This window comes from Pristiophorus japonicus, chromosome 3 (assembly GCF_044704955.1).
Source record: "Pristiophorus japonicus isolate sPriJap1 chromosome 3, sPriJap1.hap1, whole genome shotgun sequence".
Taxonomy (NCBI): domain Eukaryota; kingdom Metazoa; phylum Chordata; class Chondrichthyes; family Pristiophoridae; genus Pristiophorus; species Pristiophorus japonicus.
This window is the reverse complement of record NC_091979.1, coordinates 279,241,638-279,263,791: the sequence shown is the minus strand read 5'-3', so window position 1 is coordinate 279,263,791 and position 22,154 is coordinate 279,241,638. Positions and strand designations below refer to the sequence as shown.

The 22,154-nt window shown below is 45.3% G+C and overlaps 1 protein-coding gene across 3 annotated transcripts in view; it reads right to left on the bottom strand.

Annotated features, from left to right (window-relative positions):
• The window catches only part of ptprea (protein tyrosine phosphatase receptor type Ea), a 346,493-nt gene that overhangs the window by 256,524 nt on the left and 67,815 nt on the right, over nucleotides 1-22,154 (bottom strand). For all 3 annotated transcript variants that reach the window (XM_070876757.1, XM_070876759.1, XM_070876758.1), the window contains exon 2: nucleotides 10,453-10,522. The gene's annotated coding sequence lies outside the window, so the exon portion shown is untranslated. The remainder of the gene's footprint in view (nucleotides 1-10,452; nucleotides 10,523-22,154) is intronic.

Genomic DNA, 22,154 nt, shown 5'->3' with positions numbered 1-22,154 from the left:
GATCTTCCCAATATTTAATTGGAGAAAAAAATCTGCTCATCCAGTACTGGGTATGAGACCAGCTATCTTAGATCTGGTCCTGTGTAATGAGACAGGAATAATAAACGATCTCCGAGTAAAAGATCCTCTCGGAATGAGTGATCACAGTATGGCTGAATTTGTAATACAGATTGAGGGTGAGGAAATAGTGTCTCAAATGAGCGTACTATGCTTAAACAAAGGGGACTACAGTGGGATGAGGGCAGAGTTGGCTAAAGTAGACTGGGAACACAGACTAAATGGTGGCACAATTGAGGAACAGTGGAGGACTTTTAAGGAGCTCTTTCATAGTGCTGAACAAAAATATATTCCAGTGAAAAAGAAGGGCGGTAAGAGAAGGGATAACCAGCTGTGGATAACTAAGGAAATAAAGGAGAGTATCAAATTAAAAACCAATGCGTATAAAGTGGCCAAGGTTAGTGGGAAACTAGAAGATTGGGAAAATTTTAAACGACAGCAAAGAATGACTAAGAAAGCAATAAAGAAAGGAAAGATAGATTACGAAGGTAAACTTGCGCAAAACATAAAAACAGATAGTAAAAGCTTTTACAGATATATAAAACGGAAAAGAGTGACTAAAGTAAATGTTGGTCCCTTAGAAGATGAGAAGGTGGATTTAATAATGGGAAATGTGGAAATGGCTGAGACCTTAAACAATTATTTTGCTTCGGTCTTCACAGTGAATGACACAGAAACCATGCCAGAAATTGCTGGTCACAGGAATGTGGGAAGGGAGGACCTTGAGACAATCACTATCACTCGGGGGGTAGTGCTGGACAGGCTAATGGGACTCAAAGTAGACAAGTCCCCTGGTCCTGATGAAATGCATCCCAGGGTATTAAAAGAGATGGTGGAAGTTATAGCAAATATAATCGACCAAAATTCTCTGGACTCTGGGGAGGTACCAGCGGATTGGAAAGCAGCTAATGTAACGCCTCTGTTTAAAAAAGGGGGCAGACAAAAGGCAGGTAACTATAGGCCGGTTAGTTTAACATCTGTAGTGGGGAAAATGCTTGAAACTATCATTAAGGAAGAAATAGCGGGACATCTAGAAAGGAATAGTGCAATCAAGCAGACGCAGCATGGATTCATGAAGGGGAAATGATGTTTAACTAATTTACTGGAATTCTTTGAGGATATAACGAGCATGGTGGATAGAGGTGTACCGATGGATGTGGTGTATTTAGATTTCCAAAAGACATTCGATAAGGTGCCACACAAAAGGTTACTGCAGAAGATAAAGGTACGCGGAGTGAGTGGAAATGTATTTGCATGGATAGAGAATTGGCTGGCGAACAGAAAGCAGAGAGTCGGGATAAATGGGTCCTTTTCGGGTTGGAAATCGGTGGTTAGTGGTGTGCCACAGGGATCGGTGCTGGGACCAAAACCGTTTACAATACACATAGATGACCTGGAAGAGGGGACAGAGTGTAGTGTAACAAAATTTGCAGATGACACAAAAATTAGTAGGAAAGCGGGTTGTGTAGAGGACACAGAGAGGCTGCAAAGAGATTTAGATAGGTTAAGCAAATGGGCTAAGGTTTGGCAGATGGAATACAATGTCGGAAAATGTGAGGTCATCCACCTTGGGAAAAAAAAAACAGTAAAAGGGAATATTATTTGAATGGGGAGAAATTACAACATGCTGCGGTGCAGAGGGACCTGGGGGTCCTTGTGCATGAATCCCAAAAAGTTAGTTTGCAGGTGCAACAGGTAATCAGGAAGGCGAATGGAATGTTGGCCTTCATTGCGAGAGGGATGGAGTACAAAAGCAGGGAGGTCCTTCTGCAACTGTATAGGGTATTGGTGAGGCCGCACCTGGAGTACTGCGTGCAGTTTTGGTCACCTTACTTAAGGAAGGATATACTAGCTTTGGAGTGGGTACAGAGACGATTCACTCGGCTGATTCTGGAGATGAGGGGGTTACCTTATGATGATAGATTGAGTAGACTGGGTCTTTACTCGTTGGAGTTCAGAAGGATGAGGGGCGATCTTATAGAAGCATTTAAAATAATGAAAGGGATAGACAAGATAGAGGCAGAGAGGTTGTTTCCACTGGTCGGGGAGACTAGAACTAGGGGGCACAGCCTCAAAATACGGGGGAGCCAATTTAAAACAGAGTTGAGAAGGAATTTCTTCTCCCAGAGGGTTGTGAATCTGTGGAATTCTCTGCCCAAGGAAGCAGTTGAGGCTAGCTCATTGAATGCATTCAAGTCACAGATAGATAGATTTTTAACCAATAAGGGAATTAAGGGTTATGGGGAGCGGGCAGGTAAGTGGAGCTGAGTCCACGGCCAGATCAGCCATGATCTTGTTGAATGGCGGAGCAGGCTCGAGGGGCTAGATGGCCTACTCCTGTTCCTAATTCTTATGTTCTTACGTAATCTGACAATTTAGAGACCATGGAGGGATCGAGTGAAGTGGTGGTGAGGTAGAGCTGGGTGTCATCAGCGTACATATGGAAACTGATGCCATGTTTTCGGATGATGTCGCCAAGGGGCAGCATATCGATGAGAAAGAGGAGGGGGCTAAGGATAGATCCTTGGGAGACACCAGAGGGAACGATGCAGGACTGGGAGGAGAACCATTGCAGCTGATTTTCTGGCTATGATTAGATAGATAAAAATGAAACCAGGCAAGGCCAGTCCCACCCAGCTGGACGACAGTGGAGAGGCGTTGGAGGAGGATGGAGTGGTCAACCGTGTCAAAGGCTGCAGACAGGTCGAGAAGGATGAGGAGAGATAGATAACTTTTGTCACAGTCACAAAGGATGTTATTTGTGACTTTGATGAGAGCCATTTCGGTACTGTGGCAGGGGCAGAAACAAAGAGGGATTCAAACGTGGGAGTTCCAGGAACGATGGGCACGGATTTGGGAGGTGACAACACATTGAAGGACTTTGGAGAGGAAAGGGAGGTTGGAGATGGGGCGGTAGTTTGCAAGCCCAGTGGGGTCAGGGGTTGTTTTTTTGAGGAGAGGAGTGATGACGGAAGATTTGAAGGAGACAGTACCTGAGGAGAGAGATTCGTTAACAATGTTAGCTAACATGGAAGCCAGAAAAGAAAATTAGGTGGTCAGTAGTTTCGTTAGAATAGGTCAAGGGAGCAGGAAACGGAAAGGATGAGCATGGAGAGGTCAAGAGGGGATAGCATAGAGAAACTGGAGAAAGATGTGAATCAGGGATAGGGCAGGGGGGAACCTTAGAGGAAGTTTGGCCCAGTGGGCTCAGGGAAGGAAGGGAAGTGGCAGAGGCAGCTGATCGGATGGTCTCAATCTTTGAGACAAAGAAGTCCATGCGCTCCTCACACCATATGCGCCCCCAAGATACGTGGGTCTCTATGCAGGCCTACATGTAGAGGCCCAGGAGTGCAAGTCACCAAATCTCCCGGACCACCAGGTCAATTCATAAATTTTTTGCAGTCAGAGGTGTTATGTATGTATGTAAACCTCACCAAAATTTAAGACTTGCCACTAGGGGTCACCTAAGGGTCACCTGTGCACCCTGTGGCAAGCAGGTATAAAAGGTGATTCACCATGCTGCCTCGCTACTCTGGAGTCTTAATAAAGAGACCAAGGTCACAACAGTTTCAGCTTGCAATACAGTCCTGTGGATTTATTCTGAACATAACAAATTGGCGACAAGTAACGGATCACGAACTTTCACATAGTAATGGCTGCCTTTGGTATTCTTGAGAGATTTGTTGAGGGTGATGATTGGGAAACCTTCGTTGGAGTGCCTCGACTAGTACTTCGTGGCCAACAAATTGGACAAGGCTGAGAAGGCGATCAAGCGCACGGCGATTCTCCTCACCGTATGTGGGTCTTCGACATATGGCCTCCTCAAAAATTTGCTGGCACCTGTCAAACCAACGGACAAGACTTGCACAGAACTCTGTCGCTGGTTAGGGAACACCTCAAGCCAAAGGAGAGCATCTTGATGGCCAGGTATCGCTTTTACACGCACCATCACCCCGAGGGCCAGAACATGGCGAGTTTTGTCGCCGACCTAAGACGCCTTGCGGGGCAGTGCGACTTTGCAGGATCCTTGGGGGAAATGTTGTGGGACTTTTTCGTGCTTGGAATTGGCCACGAGGTCATACTTTGCAAACTGCTGTCTGCCAAATCCCTCGATCTGAGCAAGGCCATCACGATAGCTCAAGCCTTCATATCCAGAGCGATAACACGAAACAGATATCTTCACAGAATCGAAGCTCACCGGCAAGTACTGTGCATAAAATAATGTTTTCAGCAGGCAGAACGGTACAGGGCAGGGCCAACACAACTGCAGAGGCCAGGCCTAGGCCTAGAGTGACTCAGAGTCCGCCGTGGAGCGTGAATGCGTATCCATTAGCAACATGTTGGCGCTGCGGGGGCAGCCATAGAGCTCATCAATGTCGATTCAATCCCTATGTGTGCAAGGGCTGTGGAACAATGAGGCACCTCCAGCGAATGTGCAAACAACCTGTGACTCACCACGTGGCAGAGTCAGGAGAGGACGACCGATCCAGCGAGGATCACGATGAACGAGCAGGAGAGGCAACTGAACCTGAGGATGAAGGGGATACACACCTTCACCACCAAAAGCCCTCCAATAATGTTAAAAGTTGAACTTAACGGCATTCCAGTCTCCATGGAACTAGACACGGGGGCGAGTCGATCAGTTATGAGTCAGAAGGCATTTGAGAGGCTGTGGAGCGACGAAGCACAGCGACCCAAGCTGATCCTGATTCAGGCAAAGCTGCGCACCTACACCAAGGAACTGATACCAGTTATTGGTAGTGTGGACATAAGAATATTCCATGAGGGAGCAGTGCATGATTTACCACTGTGGATTGTTTCAGGTGATGGGCCAAAACTGCTTGGTAGGAGGTGGATGGGGACGATTCGATGGAACTGGGAAGACCTCTGCATACCTTCTCCAGCAAACGACGTCTCCCATGCTCAAAAGCTGAGCAAACCCCCACCTTCAACTGAACCAGGCATCGAAGTGCAGATCCATTCGCAGATCCCCGAGGCACAGGCTGCTCATCATGACCATGAGGAGGTAAAGTTCAACTGAGCAGCGGTACAGGCGCGATACCCACCACCCGAAGCCGACGACCGCTTCGTGATGATGGAAGAGGCTCCAGGTCGACCATGCGGAGTAAGACTCTGGCCGAAACGATCCGAATGCTTCTCCCCAACGCCAGAGGCCAAATCCCTGGGGAGGAAGATCGCAGCAGTCGGCATCATGGACACGGACGAGAGGGCGTCCAGACCACGGGACGAGAGCGAGTCCAGACCACGGGACGAAGGTGCGTCCAGACCACGGGGTGAGAGAGCGTCCAGGCCACGCGACAAGAGAGCGTCCAGACCACGTGACGAAGGTGCGTCCAGACCTTGGGACGAAGGTGCGTCCAGACCACGCGACGAGAGAGCGTCCAGACCACGCGACGAGAGAGCGTCCAGACTACGGGAGGTCGCCGCAATGGAACGGAGGAATGCGTCGCCCAGCAAGGAAGATGACTGGGTTTGGGGCAAAGGTAAAGGGGCGGCTGCTGAGAAGGCCAGGAACCCACTACGTTCCAATAAGTTGTTTGCACTATGTAACCCATGTGAGCAGTCTTTCGCGGCCAATGATGTACCATTATATGGGGTTGGAGGGACCTTATAACAAGCCAAAGTAGCAGGTGAACACCAACCGGTCGTATATGTATCTAACAACGTATTCGTAGCAAGTGAGATGTTACTGCACGGGGTCAGGAGTGTTGTGCAGCAAGCAAAAGTAGCGGGCGAGCCCCAAACTAGTGAACATGTATGCAATGAGTTAACCAAGGCAGCAGCCTGTATTCACGGGACTAAAGAGACTTACCAAAGAGTGTCCCAATATGTGCTCAAGTCAGACAAGCTGCTCATCCCACAAGTTTGGGAGAGCAAAGGCACCATTATCGATGCGTTGTTTCGAGATTGTCTAACACTGTCTGTGCACTGTAACATGATCCACCACGGGCCAGGCACTGAAAGTGGCACTAATGCTCTCAGTTGGCCACCGTTGCCCAGCACCGGGGTGGAAACGGTGCAGCCTGCAGACCCACTCGCGGTCATGGAAGTGCTAGAAAGCGAGAGGTCAACTGTAACAGCCCCCCAGCTTAGGACCTGGACCAGCCAGGATCCCACGTTACCGCCTGCCAAAGGTGAACTGCTAGACGGGATGAGGCAACCTATCCATCGCAGAGACGAAAGGCCCATCCCAACGTTGCAAAGTAAGGCAGGGCGGCTACACACAGTCAGTGGTCTGGGCCCCCATACTGCGGCCCAAGGTCCACGGGGACCACTCGGCCTCCCATCACTACCAAAAGTCTCAAGGCCATTGCGGCCATCTTGGGCTTGCTAGACCTCAGGGTCAGCGACAATAGCCCACAGCAGGCAGCCCAAATCACTAAACCAAGCACCACACGTGTCACGGTAGACTCCCTACAGACCCGGCTATCCCGGGTACTACGCAGTCACCAGACAGAATCGCTCAGAACCGAGCCTTCCACATGTCATCAGCAGAGAATGCACCATGATTGCATGGCCCCTCCACGCGACATCAGAATAAATGATGTAGACCATGTTCAGGGCCCCAGTTGGGCCGCTAGCACTGTATTAGCTAAGGGGAGGGAATGGAGTGTATGTGATGAAAACGGAGCATTTGATTGTGAAACCATCTACTGGGCTAATGCGCAAAGCATTTGGACTAGACCAAACTGCGAACTACAGATAACCAGGAACCACTGTGTCACGGTAGACTCCCTGGACCTGGCACCCAGCGACCCACTAACACAATCCACCTCGCCGTCAACCCGAGGATGAACCCACCACATCAGGACTTCAACCCAGGCGATTGACTAGGGGACGTGGGGCGCCAGATCGCCTCAACTTGCAAATAACTTGCACATAAGACTTTGGGGGAGGAGTGATGTTATGTATGTATGTAAATCTCACCAAAATGTAAGACTTGCCACTAGGGGGCACACCTGTGGGAGACCTAAGGGCCACCTGTGCAAGTAGGTATAAAAGGAGATTCACCATGCTGCCTCGCCACTCTGGAGTCTGAATAAAGAAACCAAGGACAAAACAGCTTGAGAGCTTGCAATACAGTCCTGTGGATTTATTCTGAACATAACAAGAGGCATCCGCCCGCGGGAAGTCTCCGACCGCAAATCTTGGGCCATAAATTTAAAATGAATATAAAGAAAAAAGAGATTACATATGACAGGAAGTTACAGATAGTAAATGACTGCATTTCAATTTTTTGAAAAGATGTTTGAAGTATTTTAATCTCTGAAAATAATTACCGTAACTACTGCTTAAATAATCTTTCGCATTCAATTTGAGCTTATCAGCAAGCCTGTCGAATCATCATTATGAACAGTATTGAGGAGTACGTGGCTTTGTTTCTGCTTGCTAGACCATAAGTGTCTCACATGAAGTCATAAATGGGAGTTATGAAGTCGATGTTATACTTCAATCTTATACCCATCCACTATTGCTGTCAACTGGAAATCCCATTTAGCTCAGAGTGCTTGCAGAGGAAGCCATTGCCCCACATTACTTCCATTTTAAGTTCTTGTCTTTAGTTATTTGGAGAAAGCTGAAGTTGAAAGCACAACAGCACAAAACCAGAGCCATGTATCTCAAGGTATTGGAGCTGCTTCTCTAACTGCATAAAAGGTTACTGCACAAGATAAAAGTTCATGGGGTTGGGGGTAATATATTAGCATGGATAGAGGATTGGCTAACTAACAGAAAACAGAGAGTCGGGATAAATGGTTCATTCTCGAGTTGGCAATCAATAACTAGTGGGGTGCCGCAGGGATCAGTGCTGGGACCCCAACTATTAACAATCTATATTAACGTCTTGGAAGAAGAGATCGAGTGTAACATCGGCAAGTTTGCTGACGATACAAAGATGGGAGGAAAAGCAATGTGTGAGGAGGACACAAAAATTCTGCAAAAGGACATAGACAGGCTAAGTGAGTGGGCAAAATTTTGGCAGATGGAGTATAATGTTGGAAAGTGTGAGGTCATGCACTTTAGCAGAAAAAATCAAAGAGCAAGTTATTATTTAAATGAAGAAAAATTGCAAAGTGCTGCAGTACAGCGGGACCTGGGGGTCCTAGTGCATGAAACACAAAAGGTTAGTATGCAGGTACATCAAGTGATCATCAGGAAGGCCAATGGAATCTTGGCCTTTACTGCAAAGGGGATGGAGTATAAAAGCAGGGAAGTCTTGATACAGCTATACAAGGTATTGATGAGGCCACACCTGGAATACTGCGTACAGTTTTGGTTTCCATATTTAAGAAAGGATATACTTGCTTTGGAGGCAGTTCAGAGAAGGTTCACTAGGTTGATTCCGGAGATGAGGGGATTGACTTATGAGGAAAGGCTGAGGAGGTTGGGCCTCTACTCACTGGAATTCAGAAGAATGAGAGGTGATCTTCTTGAAACGTATAGGATTATGAGGGGGCTTGACAAGGTGGATGCAGAGAGGATGTTTCCACTGATAGGGGAGACTAGAACTAGGGGGCATAATCTTAGAATAAGGGGCTGCCCATTTAAAACTGAGCTGAGGAGGAATTTCTTCTCTCAGAGGGTTATAAATCTGTGGAATTTGCTGCCTCAGATAGCTGTGGAAGCCAGGACATTGAATAAATTTAAGACAGAGACAGACAGCTTCTTAACCGATAAGGGATTAAGGGATTAAGGGGTTATGGGGAGCGGGCAGGGAAGTGGACCTGAGTCCATGATCGGATCAACAATGATCGTATTAAATGACGGAGCAGGCTCGAGGGGCCATATGGCCTACTCCTGCTCCTTTTTCTTATGTTCTTATGTTGTGTCAATGTTTATATAACGTAATTGCCATTTCTTTATCAGGAATGCAAAAATGACAATTCATGTTCCATTGCATTGCCTCATTTGAGTATTATAGTTATGGCTTAATGTAATTACTAGCATCATAATATCCCAGACTTTACTCTAAGGGGAAATAGCAGGTCAGTCTCGGGACCATCCATGTAAATTTCTTTTTCCCTAGGAAAGCCAGGTGTGACAAGCATTTTTGCCTATAAAGAAATATGTTATCAAATTCTTTCCTGTGAGCCACAGTACACACAGAGTTAAAATGTGTTGCAGCTAGCTGTACAAAATGCACATCCAAGACTGCCTGATATGCACACCTTAGGGTGAGAGCTTGAGAGATTGCTGCCATTGTCTTTGGTTAGGGACCTGTCTCGTGGATCATTCAAGGCGTTTGGATCTGTTAAATGCTGAGGTATATTTATCTGTATTTAAAACACTGCTGTAAATACTGAACAGGGTTTTCCACATTCGTAGAAAGGCAGGCTAAAGTTGTGTGCCCCTCTAACTTGGCCAACGCTGATCCCGTCAGATTTTCTGGGGTCAGGATAACCACCATCCTTTTGTCAGGCTCCCAGCGGGATTCCCACTTCGGGGAGAGCAGTGGAAAGTCACCGCTTGTAGGTTACAGACGTTTCGAACAGAGCAGGCCTGGTTCTGGGGTAGCTGATGCGAAGAGCTAGCATTTAAGAAACTTTAAAATTTGCAGGGTGCAGGATTGCACTCCTGAAGGGGATCTTTTAATATTGAAGTCCTCTCCTGCACACAAGACACCAGGAACAAGCTGGCTCTTCCCATCAGCTACCTTGGAACCTTCCTGTCTATCACTCAAGATTCACACTGGGCGGTTCATGTGCCACCTGCGTCACTGGGAATGCATTCATTTGTCCCATGAATGCCGTTAAGCAAAATTTATGCAGTGCTAACATAAAATTAGATTTTTTTTTAATATAACCATTTTGCCCAAAAATGTGATCGTGAATTCTAAATTCTGCATTTACATTGGTCAGTTAGTAAGCAGCCAGCATCTTGGTTCAAACATTCCAACGATCATTCATTTTGAGGCACAAATCACTCTTTGTTGTTTAGTCATTTGACTAACAATAACCTGTCTCTCAGCAGCAACAACAACTTGCATTCATGTAGTGCTTCAACATAGAAAAACATCCCAAGATAAAGAACCAGTGTACTAATCTCATCATTATGCATGGATACATGGAACTCCAGTAGCTGCTGGGAGACTTATCTGGGTACATTAGTGCCTTAAAAAACAGGGGCACACACCCTCTGGGATCTCAAAGCCATTTAATTGCAGGAACAGTAAGAAAGTTGGAAAAAAAAGCTCTGATCACAGAAGTGGTCATTTATTTCTTAATCTGTACTATTTCCAAGAAAATGGGTAGTGGAGTTTCCTCATTCTTTGCCCACACCCGGTCACGTCTTGGCCTTTCACATGCTGAAGTTCAACCTCCTAGTTAAATTTGACAAAACTGCCTGCATAATCACATGTTTTTGAACACCACTCACCTCATCTGTTTCCATCATTCTTTCTTCTGCTTGTTTCCCTTTCACATCAACAATGATCTTCTTAATTAATCTATGTGCAGAAATGTTTGTAAAATTAGTTTTCTGGATGACAGCATGGAAATTGACTAAGAATAAAAATACCAGCATCATTGATGTGTGTTGGTATATACGGATTAGCAGCCTTGAGGCGCAATAAAGGATTGTGTGGACACTTCATCTAACATCAAACCAGTATTATATCATTCAATCACCATCCTCTGTAAATAAATCAATTCTGAAATAGCACAATAAATAGACAGAAAATAGATTTAGTTTTACACAGTTTAAGCTCCAAAATCATGTAACTTATGATATAAACAAGCTCCACAAATGGATTCCATGTGTATAACACTCCACCGCTTTATCTCTCTTCCCTTTTAAAAATAAATACTTGAAGGGGAACAATTTACAGGGCTGTGGGGAAAGGGCAGAATAGTGGGTCTAATTGGAATGCTCTTTCAAAGAGCCAGCACAGACACAGTGGGCCAAATGGCCTTCTGTGCTGTATCATTCTATGATTCTATGAAAAGCCCCTTAACCCCCCTAATCACACCTTTCCTGACTTGCCATCGACTTTCCATCTTCACATCGATGAAGCCTTGGAACATTATGTTAAAGGCGCTATATAAATGGAAGTTGGGTTCAGCGGTTTATGCAAAGAAACACAAGAATCTGGCTTTGCATAACTTATGTTGTGTTTATGTGACACAACTGCTTCAAACAAAGTGGCTCTGTAATAGTCTTGGCTTCAGCTGTTGTGCAATCTGCCCCATTAATATTGTGGGGCATGCTGCATAGCATCAACAGTAACAGACAAGCAACTTGTATGCATAAGCTGTTTGAAAGTCAGAATTCACTACTTTCTGTCTGAATGTTCCCTGATGGGTGCAGGAGATTTGTACAGGCCTGCAATAGGAAAGTTGCATCACTAGTCACTTGTCTGTATGGATAGCTTGTGCACTCATCTTATCTGATGCTAGAAGACAAGCAGCCAGTTCTGTTGGAGGCAGCATTTGCAATGCTGTTTATATCAAGGTAAAAGTACCTATTTAAGTGGTCTCAACACCTCCAGAAGGAGCACCAATGCCTCACTGACTTTACAGCCTCACTGCCACCAAAGTTGACAGGATGTTTTGAGCTCCTAAGTTATACACAGAGGAGGTGAAATTACCCTGTGCCCCATAATTTGAATTAAATGACAATTTAGCACCCGGCGAGATGGGCAGCCAAACGTCCTGGAATTGGGGTCTTTGAATCAAAAAAAATCTACGGGGTGGTATTGGAGGCCTAATTTGCAACGTGGGGCAGTAACAGGACAGAAGCACGGCACGGCTCTGATGACGTTAGCATGACGCGGACGTGCCATGTCGCGTTGATGCATCACAACTTCCCTCCCCTTCTTTTAAAGGGGAGGGACGCTGCAAACTCTGCAGTCGGTTTCCTGGCACCCACTGGGCCACCAGGGAGGGTTTCGGCTGGGCCAGCGGCCGCCATTGTTGGGCCGACTGCAAAGTAAGCCAACAAAAAAAATTATGCCGGCCGTGAAGCTGTCATTGGCATTGCCCCGTGCCAATCTCGCATCCCACAGGGCAATTTTCCCCGCAGGGTGAAGGGCTCGGCACGCACGACGATGACATAATTGCTGTGTGCGCCCCTGCCCAGGATGAATCCATTTTCACCCTCGGCCTCCCGGGGGCAATTCCAGGTGGGTCGCTTCCGCTGCTCACCCCCGAGCGATAATTCATTAGCACCTCCTAACGGAGCTTTAGGAAAAGGGCAATTTCGCCCTCTTAGTATTTCTGAATGATTTGCAATTAGGAAGATAACCAATGGCACAGTGCATCTGGAATCTATCTATTTTTAATTCTATTTTTAAATACTTTCTCATACAGTTGCCAATGCTAATACAGCAAATACAATGTTAATTTGCATGAGGACAAGGAAATGCAGTGGAAATAATTCAATGCTTCGTAGCGATGAGATAGGAATCTATATTTGGAGTGAGAAAGGGAAGCACTGTTTAAAACCCAAACAAAAAGATCCAGCATGTAAATTATAAACTTTTACACAGATCTTGGCGATCTGCAAACCATGGATTAAGGTGATTCTAAGGTGCAGTTTTCAAGCAGATGCAATCTATAGCTGGTGTGTGCAGTATATGCAGTTCAGGAAGATTCAAGAACTGTATCACTGGCAAAGGTGTTAAGTTTAACAGATGGTGGTCAGGCTGTCAAAATCAGCACGTCAGCTGTTAAACTGCCTTATCATGGAAGAAGGTAACACTTTTTCTCTTTATTGAATTTTCAACTGTTTGCACACAGAGACGTGTTCTTGTGAAGCCATTTCACACAACAGTTGCACCCGATGCTTGCAGGAGGGTCATGTTGATTTATTAGTTCCTTGCCATGGCTGTGCCTGCAGTGGCACCAACACTTGTTTCAGGAATGGGGTAATTTATTTGTTCAGTAGTGCCGTGGGATACAGAGAATTCTACCTGAAGAAAATACTACAATTAAGAAATTATGAGGTTAATTCTTTTAATTCATATCGATCCGTAAAGCCAGACAATGCTACCTCTGTACTATTAGAGAATGGCCACTTGGGCAAGATGACAGAACTTGTTTTCCTGCATGGTCAGGAGAGAAAAGGAGAAAATCAACAACAACAAAAATCCCTCAAATTAGTCTCTAATCATTTAACTGAACCAGTGAAGGTGGTCATGTAGTGTTCAATAGTGTCTTGCTTGTCGTCTGTCCTGATGCCCTCTGTTATCACAAACTAGTTGCAATTTGTCATAAGACCCATTCCATATCACAGTGTTGCAGCTGAGCTCAAGGATATTATGCAAATGGAAACAATGTACCACATAAAACAGTTACAAAATTTTAGGGCATCAGTTTTTCTGAATATTCAAATTATGTTAATCAAATGAGGGTTGTTTATTATTGGAGACCTATTTTTTGTGTTCAATAGCACCAAGTGATTCACTGCTTCAATCATGCTAACCAAAGTATTATACATCAGCACTGAAAACACCAAGTGGATCAGAAAAGCTCAATATCAATGAATACAGCTGATGGTGCTTGACATTCATTAACATGACATCACCCTTCCTTTTCATCTATAGTTTACCAGAAGCTGAAAGAAAGGGGCACCTTCATACACCAAACAGAACAGAGACTGTTAGGTGTTTGTTGCGGATTATGTTAAACCTGTTGCATCTACACCTTTAACAACAGCAGTACTATGTTCAAAAACTTCTACAGAGAATGAGGGTATGGTTGGAATTCTAGCTCCAATGCTTTTTTATTGCTAGCATTAGAAATGCAAAAGCAGTTCTTGTGAAGAAGCGGCATGTTCTGCTGAGCTAAGAGGGAAGGTTGAGAAGAGACAAACCAATCCAGTTACAAACCACTCCAAATACACAGATCTGCAAAAGCACTTCACACATTTTATAATGTCAACCCTTCTTATAGTTATTTAACAAGGAAATAAGTTTACTCACAGCTGCCAAATAATGGGTACATTAATAAAATATTCAGCCATTAATAAAAACATTTCCTGGTATAAGAACATAAGAATATAAGAATTAGGAACAGGAGTAGGCCATCTAGCCCCTCGAGCCTGCTCCGCCACTCAACAAGATCATGGCTGATCTGGCCGTGGACTCAGCTCCACTTACCCGCCCGCTCCCCATAACCCTTAATTCCCTTATTGGTTAAAAATCTATCTATCTGTGATTTAAATACATTCAATGAGCTAGCCTCAACTGTTTCCCTGGGCAGAGAATTCCACAGATTCACAACCCTCTGGGAGAAGAAATTCCTTCTCAACTCGGTTTTAAATTGGCTCCCCCATATTTTGAGGCTGTGCCCCCTAGTTCTAGTCTCCCTGACCAGTGGAAACAACCTCTCTGCCTCTATCTTGTCTGTCCCTTTCATTATTTTAAATGTTTCTATAAGATCACCCCTCATCCTTCTGAACTCCAACGAGTAAAGACCCAGTCTACTCAATCTATCATCATAAGGTAACCCCCTCATCTCCGGAATCAGCCGAGTGAATCGTGTCTGTACCCCCTCCAAAGCTAGTATATCCTTCCTTAAGTAAGGTGACCAAAACTGCACGCAGTACTCCAGGTGCGGCCTCACCAATACCCTGTACAGTTGCAGCAGGACCTCCCTGCTTTTGTACTCCATCCCTCTCGCAATGAAGGCCAACATTCCATTCGCCTTCCTGATTACCTGCTGCACCTGCAAACTAACTTTTTGGGCCCTCTGCACCGCAGCATGTTGTAATTTCTCCCCATTCAAATTCCCTTTTACTGTTTTTTTTTTCTCCCAAGGTGGATGACCTCACATTTTCTGACATTGTATTCCATCTGCCAAACCTTAGCCCATTCGCTTAACCTATCCAAATCTCTTTGCAGCCTCTCTGTGTCCTCTACACAACCCGCTTTCCCACTAATCTTTGTGTCACCAACTCACTCTACCGTGGAGTTTTAGGCCACTTCAATTGCCCAAGTGGTGAGTCCCTGGTCAAGGCTATGCTGCTTGGGAAAGATAGTGAACACCACATTTTAGTTGGGAGTGCAGAGCAGCCATCTTGGATGATTCTCTCGTAGCAACCAGGTCAGGCTTAGCATTGGCAGGAACTTAATGAAGGCTTTCTGCCCACATTTGTACTCTAGATTTTTCGCGGTATCGTTGTCACTGTCATTTAGTTGTTTCCTTCAACATAGTAATATCACAAAATTGGAATTTGATAAGTTATTAGTATTATTTTTATCCTCGGAATAAAAATTGCATGTTAAGCTTACAGAGGGTGATTTTCCCCAGAAGCTAAAGACCGTCTGAGGTGGCCAAGGTGGGGTTGTATTTTTTTTTTAAATAGTTTTTCAATAGTTCTTGCTATTGAGGGAGTGCAGCGAAGGTTCACAAGACTGATTCCCGGGATGGCAGGACTGGCATATGAGGAGAGACTGGATCAACTGGGCCTGTACTCACTGGAGTTTAGAAGAGTGAGAGGCGATCTCATAGAAACATATAAAATTCTGATGGTACTGGACAGGTTAGATGCAGGAAGAATGTTCCCGATGTTGGGGAAGTCCAGAACCAGGGGTCATAGTCTAAGGATAAAGGGTAAGCCATTTAGGACTGAGATGAGGAGAAACTTCTTCACTCAGAGAGTTGTTAACCTGTGGAATTCCCTGCTGCAGAGTTGTTGATGCCAGTTCATTGGATGTATTCAAGAGGGAGTTAGATATGGCCCTTACGGCTAAAGGGATCAAGGGGTATGGAGAAACATAGAAAATAGGTGAAGGAGTAGGCCATTTGGCCCTTCGAGCCTGCACCACCATTCAATAAGATCATGGCTGATCATTCCCTCAGTACCCCTTTCCTGCTATAGAAACATAGAAAATAGAAAGGGGTACTGAGGTGAATGATCAGCCATGATCTTACTGAATGGTGGTGCAGGCTCAAAGGGCCGAATGGCCTACTCCTGCACCTACTTTCTATGTTTCTATGTAAGCTGAAATACCGGTTTAGCCCGCATTTAGCACAAGACATCATCTGGTAAAGAAGTTGAAGCTTGTGCTAGGAACGGCCACCTATGGGATCATTAAGGGGCTGATTGTTACTTAAATTGCCTGCTAGCATTCATTAAGGAGGCTGCACGGCATTTTGGTGGCTAACAATTGAACTAATGCCATCTCCTAACAGCGACCAGCTGATTGGGAGTAAACTAGTCATTGCAGAGGATTTCAAGCGCTACTCAAAGGTATATTACCTTTTACTGTTCACTTGCTACTGGTGGTTTGAATAGGACTTTTGAAACACATCGGGAGACTTTCTGGGACACTTTGTCAAGACTTCACCAACACTCTATCAACATTTATTCCAGAAATTATCTGAGGACTTCATCTAAAAAGACTGTGTGCTGTGCTACTCCACCTTACAGCACCTACCAGGCGAAACGGCGTGCTTGGTCATCTGCATCTTGCTAGATGTCTCCCTTGTTCTGCAGGAGGAATGGGAGGAGGACATGGGGCCAAACATAGCAGCACCAGCTGTAGCAGGAGAAAGGGACAGGAGAGCGAGGTGGGCTCCTTCCCCCTGCTGGTACAGGACTACCCTCTTCCTCTGGACTTCCTCCACTAGGTCCTCCAGTACCGCCCTCTCCCTTGGTCCCTCAATGGAAGTGGCTGCTTGGAGCCCACATATACTGCTCCACGAAAATTGCGTCTAATCAGCGCTCGCATGCTAAAGCTGCAAGTATCTGTTTTAGCATCTCTGGGCAAGTTCAAATTATGGTAATCAGCAATTAGGACCAAAATTACGTGCTAAAACCAGACTTTCAAACAGGTGTGTTTTATTAGCACAGCACCTATTTAGCGCCTGTTTTCACCCTTTCACCAAAATAACCTCTACAATGTTTTATTTTATAGGCCACAGGTTTGACCAATATAACAGGTTATAAATGTTTAAATTGTGAGGACCTGAATGTGAATGGGTTAAACACTAGCCTTTCAATTCCAGAACAGAGGTTCAAATCCAGGCCTAGGTGAAGGGGTGAAAGTTTCCCTCATCACTTGGTTATAAGGGTAAAATAAGTTTGTGCAGTCTCAATCAAGTTCTTAGTGGGCATAGCCTATAAGCAATAAAACTCTCCCGAACGCACCACTAATTAGTAAATCACACTCAGTGAAAGCACAGGATCGTTGGTGTGGGTAATGGCAGAACTGTAACACTTGCAGTGTGGTGTTCCCTTCGGAGATTGGCGCTGAAGCAAGTTGCTGGGCCAGAACAGAGGGAGCTATACTCTGCATCTCGCTATACTTGACCTAGCAGTGCTTGACAGAGATTTCCCAGGACTTGTACCCTCACCTTGATGAGGGCAACAAATGATTTAAATAATTCTATTGGCACTTGAGTCTCTGTAATTATGTTAACATACAGTATTCATTATATTTTCAATGGCACATTATACAGTTAGTGAGAATTGGGCCAGGAATGAATCCTAGTCTGAGTCAAGGGGCAATAGGCTATGTCAGACTGAGCTAGATGCAGGGCTCAGGAGCTACTGGGTCGAAGTACAACAAGGGAGTTGGTGGGTTCAGAATGAAAGGCCATAAACAACCTACTGTATGCAGGATGTGGCTACATGAGCATCGGGCACCAAGCAGAGAGCCACAAAATGGAGCAGAAATCTAATGGAGCCATTAGCTTTTGGCCTGTTGTGCATGTTTTTTTCGTGTTGGGCCGGAGGATGTCAACCCGAGGATTGGACACTGGAGTTATGGGTTTTGGTGCTGTCTGGTAGTGCAGGAGGGACAAGGTATCAAAACAATTTAAATGTGGAATGGGAAATTTATACGTGATATTTTTTATATGTTTATTCAATTCCAAATTGTGTAGGTTTAGATTGTTTGAAAAAGGTATGGAATTGCCATATTCTGGGCATGGTAGTGTGGCGGTTATGTTAGTGGACTAGTAATCCAGAGAATGAGAGTTCAACTCACAACATGGCAATTTGAGAATTTCAATTCAGTCAAAAAAGTCTGGAAATATAAAGTTGGTATCAGCAAAAAAGGTGACCATCAAACTAATAATTGTAAAAACAAACTGGTTCACTGATGTCCTTTAGGGAAAGAAACTTGCTGTCTTTACCTGGACTATCCTATAAGTGACTCCAGTCCCACACCAATATGATTTACTCGCAAGCCACTCAGTTGTAGGTGTGCCACCACCACCTTCTCAGGGCAACACCAACCTTGCCAGCAATACCCACAGTCGGAGAACGATTTGTTTTTAATTGTCATGCGGTTGTGTACGAGAGAATATTTTGGGGGTAAAATATGATTTGTCATTTTTATTACTGAGCCAGATACTTCAGAGATTGCTTTGGGATCTCATTGTATCCTGGTAGTAATCCAGAGGTCTGGACGCGAGTTCAAATCCCACCACTGCAGCTGTGGAATTTACATTCAGTTAATTAAATAAATCTGGAATTAAAAAACTAGTATCAGTAATGGTGACCATGAAACGACTGGACTGTCGTAAAAACCCGTCTGGTTCACTAATGTCCTTTGTGGAAGCAAATCTGCCGTCCTTACCGGGTCTGGCTTATATGTGACTCCAAACCCACAGCAATGTAGTGGACTCTTACCTACCCTCTGAAATGGTCTAGCAAGCCACTCAGTTGTAACAAACCGCTACAAGAAACAATAATAAGAATAAAACTGGATGGACCACACGGCATCGATCTCGGCACCAGCTTCGGACATGACAAAGGCACACCCAGCCCAGTCAACCCTGAAAAGTCCTCACTAACATCTGTGGACAGGTGCCAACATTGGGAGAGCTGTCCCACAGACTAGTCAAGCAGCAGCCTGACATAGTCACACTCACAGAATCATACCTTTCAGCCAATGTCCCAGAATCTTCCATCACCATCCCTGGATATATCCTGTCACACCGGCAGGACAGATCCACCTGAGGTGGAGGCACAGTGGTATACAGTCAGGAGGGAGTGGCCCTCGGAGTCCTCAAAATTGAGTCCAGACCACATGAAGTCTCATGACTTCAGGTGAAGCATGCACAAGCAAACGTCCTGCTGATTACCACCTACCGCCCTCCCTCAGCTGATGAATCCGTACTCTTCCATGTTGAACACCATTTGGAAGAAGCACTGAGGGTAGCAAGGGCACTGAATGTACTCTCGGTGGTAGACTTCAATGTTCATCGCCAAGAGTGACTCAGTAGCATCACTACTGACCGAGCTGGCCGAGTCCTGAAGGACATAACTGTCAGACTGGGCCTGCGGCAGATGGTGAAGGAAGCAGTATTTGGTGCTGTCTGGTAGTGCTTACTTGACCTCGTCCTCATCAATCTACCTGTCGCAGATGCATCTGTCAATGACAGCATTGGGAGCATTGAACACCACACTGTCATTGTGGAGACAACCCTCCATCATGTTGTGTGGCACTACCACTGTGCTAAATGGGATAGATTCAGAACAGGTCTAGCAGCCCAAAACTGGGCATCCATGAGGCACTGAGAGCCATCAGCAGCAGCAGAATTGTATTTCACCACAATGGCTCGGTATATCCCTTACCATCAAACCAGGGAACCAACCCTGCGTCAATGAAGAGTGTAGAAGAGCATGCCAGGAGCAGTACCAGGTGTAACTAAAAATGAGGTACCAACCTGGGGAAGCTGCAACACAGGACTACATGTATGCTAAGCAGCGGAAGCAGCATGAAATAAACAGAGCTAAGCGATCCCACAATCGACGGATCAGATCAAAGCCCAGCAGTCTTGCAACATCCACTCGTGAATGGTGGTGGAAAATTAAACATCTAATGGAAGGAAGAGGCTCCATGAATATCCCCATCTTCAATGATGGCGGAGCCTAGTATGCAAGTGCAAAAGACAATACTGAAGCATTTGCAACCATCTTCAGCCAAAAGTGCCGAGTGGATGATCCATATCAACATCTTCCTGAGGTCCCCATCATCACAGAAACCAGTCTTCAGCCAATTTGATTCACTCCACATGATATCAAGAAGCCGCTGAGCGCACTGGATACAGAAAAGGTTAATATCCAGAAAACATCCTGGCTGAGTGCTGAAGACTTGTGCTCCAGAACTAGCCATACCTCTAGCCAAGCTGTTCCAGTACAGCTACAACACTGGCATCTACCCGACAATGTGGAAAACAGCCCAGGTTTGTCATGTCCGCAAAAAGCAGGACAAATCCAATCTGACCAATTACCATCCCATCAGTCTACTCTCAATCATCAGCAAAGTGATGGAAGGTATCATCGACAATGCTGTCAAGTGGCACTTGCTTACCAATAACCTGCTCACCGATACTCAGTTTGAGTTCCACCAGGACCACTCGGCTCCAGAGCTCATTACAGCCTTGGTCCAAACATGGAAAGAAGAGCTGAATTCCAGAGGTGAGGTGAGAGTGACTGCCCTTGACATTAAGCCAGCATTTGACCGAGTGTGGCATCAAGGAGCCCTAGTAAAACTGAAGTCAATAAGAATCAGGGGGGAAATTGTCCACTAGCTGAGAGTCATACCTAGCACAATGGAAGATGGTTATGGTTGTTGGAGGTCCATCATCCCAAACTAGGGCACCACTGCAGGAGTTCCTCAGGGCAGTGTCCTAGGCCCAGCCATCTCGAGCTACTTCATCAATGACCTTCCCTCCATCATAAGGTCAGAAATCAGAAAATGAAGCAGTCCATGCCCGCCTGCAGCAAGACATGGACAACATTCAGGCTTGGGCTGATAGTGGCAAGTAACATTCATGCCACACAAGTGCCAGGCAATGATTATCGCCAACAAGCGAGAGTCAAACCACCTCCCCTTGATATTCAACGGCATTACCATCGCTGAATCCCCCACCATCAACATCCTAGAGGTCACCATTGACCATAAACGTAACTGGACCAGCTGCATAAATACTGTAGCAACAGGAATGGGTCAGAGGCTGGATATTCTGCAGCGAGTGTCTCACCTCCTGCCTCCCCAAAGCCTTTCCACCATCTACAAGGCACAAGTCAGGAGCATGATGGAATACACTGCACTTGCAGCTCCAACCACACTCAAAAAGGTCGACACCACCCAGGACAAAGCAGCTCGCTTGATTGACATCCCATCCATCACCTTCAACATTCACTCCCTTCACCACTGGTGTACCGTGGCTGCAGTGTGTACCATCTATAAGATGCATTGCAGCAACTCACCATGGCTTCTTCGGCAGCACCTTCCAAATCCATGACTTCTACCACCTATAAGGACAAGGGGCAGGTGCATGGGAGCACCATCACTTGCGTTACTCTCCAAGTTACACACCATCCTGACTTGGAAATATATCGCCTTTCCTTCATCGTCGCTGAGTCAAAATCCTGGAACTCCCTCCCTAACAGCACTGTGGATTATCTTCACCACAAGGACTGCAGCAGTTCAAGAAGGCAGCTCACCATCACCTTCTCAAGGGCAATTAGGGATGGGCAATAAATGCTCGCCCTGCCAGCGACGCCCACATCCCGGAATTAATATTTTTTTTAAAGTCTAGTTAAGGGGACTGGTTGAAAAGACAATAGATCTGGGAAGGTGTTCACTGGTTTTAGTTGCTGGTTCTGCAATCTGATTGATGGATTGAAGGGAATCTGTGACATTTGACTCTGCATTCACACAAAGGTCTGTTTATTTTTAATCGTATAGATATTATGCAATATTCAAGATGGTAAGAGTGGTGCCTGGAGAAGTGAGGAATGAGAGGTGAGAGACAATGTGCAGAAGACAATTACAGTGGCCTGGGCACTTGTAACTTGTCAAAACTAGATAAAATACCATCATTGGGGAGCAGTGAAATAATTTAATTGTTGTTTGACATTCATAGTTGACTTATAAATTTGTGAACGTGAGTACTTACTGGTTTATAGCACTTCGATTTATCGCTTCCTGTTCTTCCTAAATGTTTGTGCTAAAGTGCAAAGTTCTTCTTTATTTGAGAAACATTTGCAGATGATGGGAAACAAACACCACTCCTTGGCTATATGTTTAAACTTGAATCTACTGAGTTTATTTGCCCTCTAGCCTACTAGATTTAAAAGAAATTGAGGTCTTTAATCTGGCACTATTTAAACAC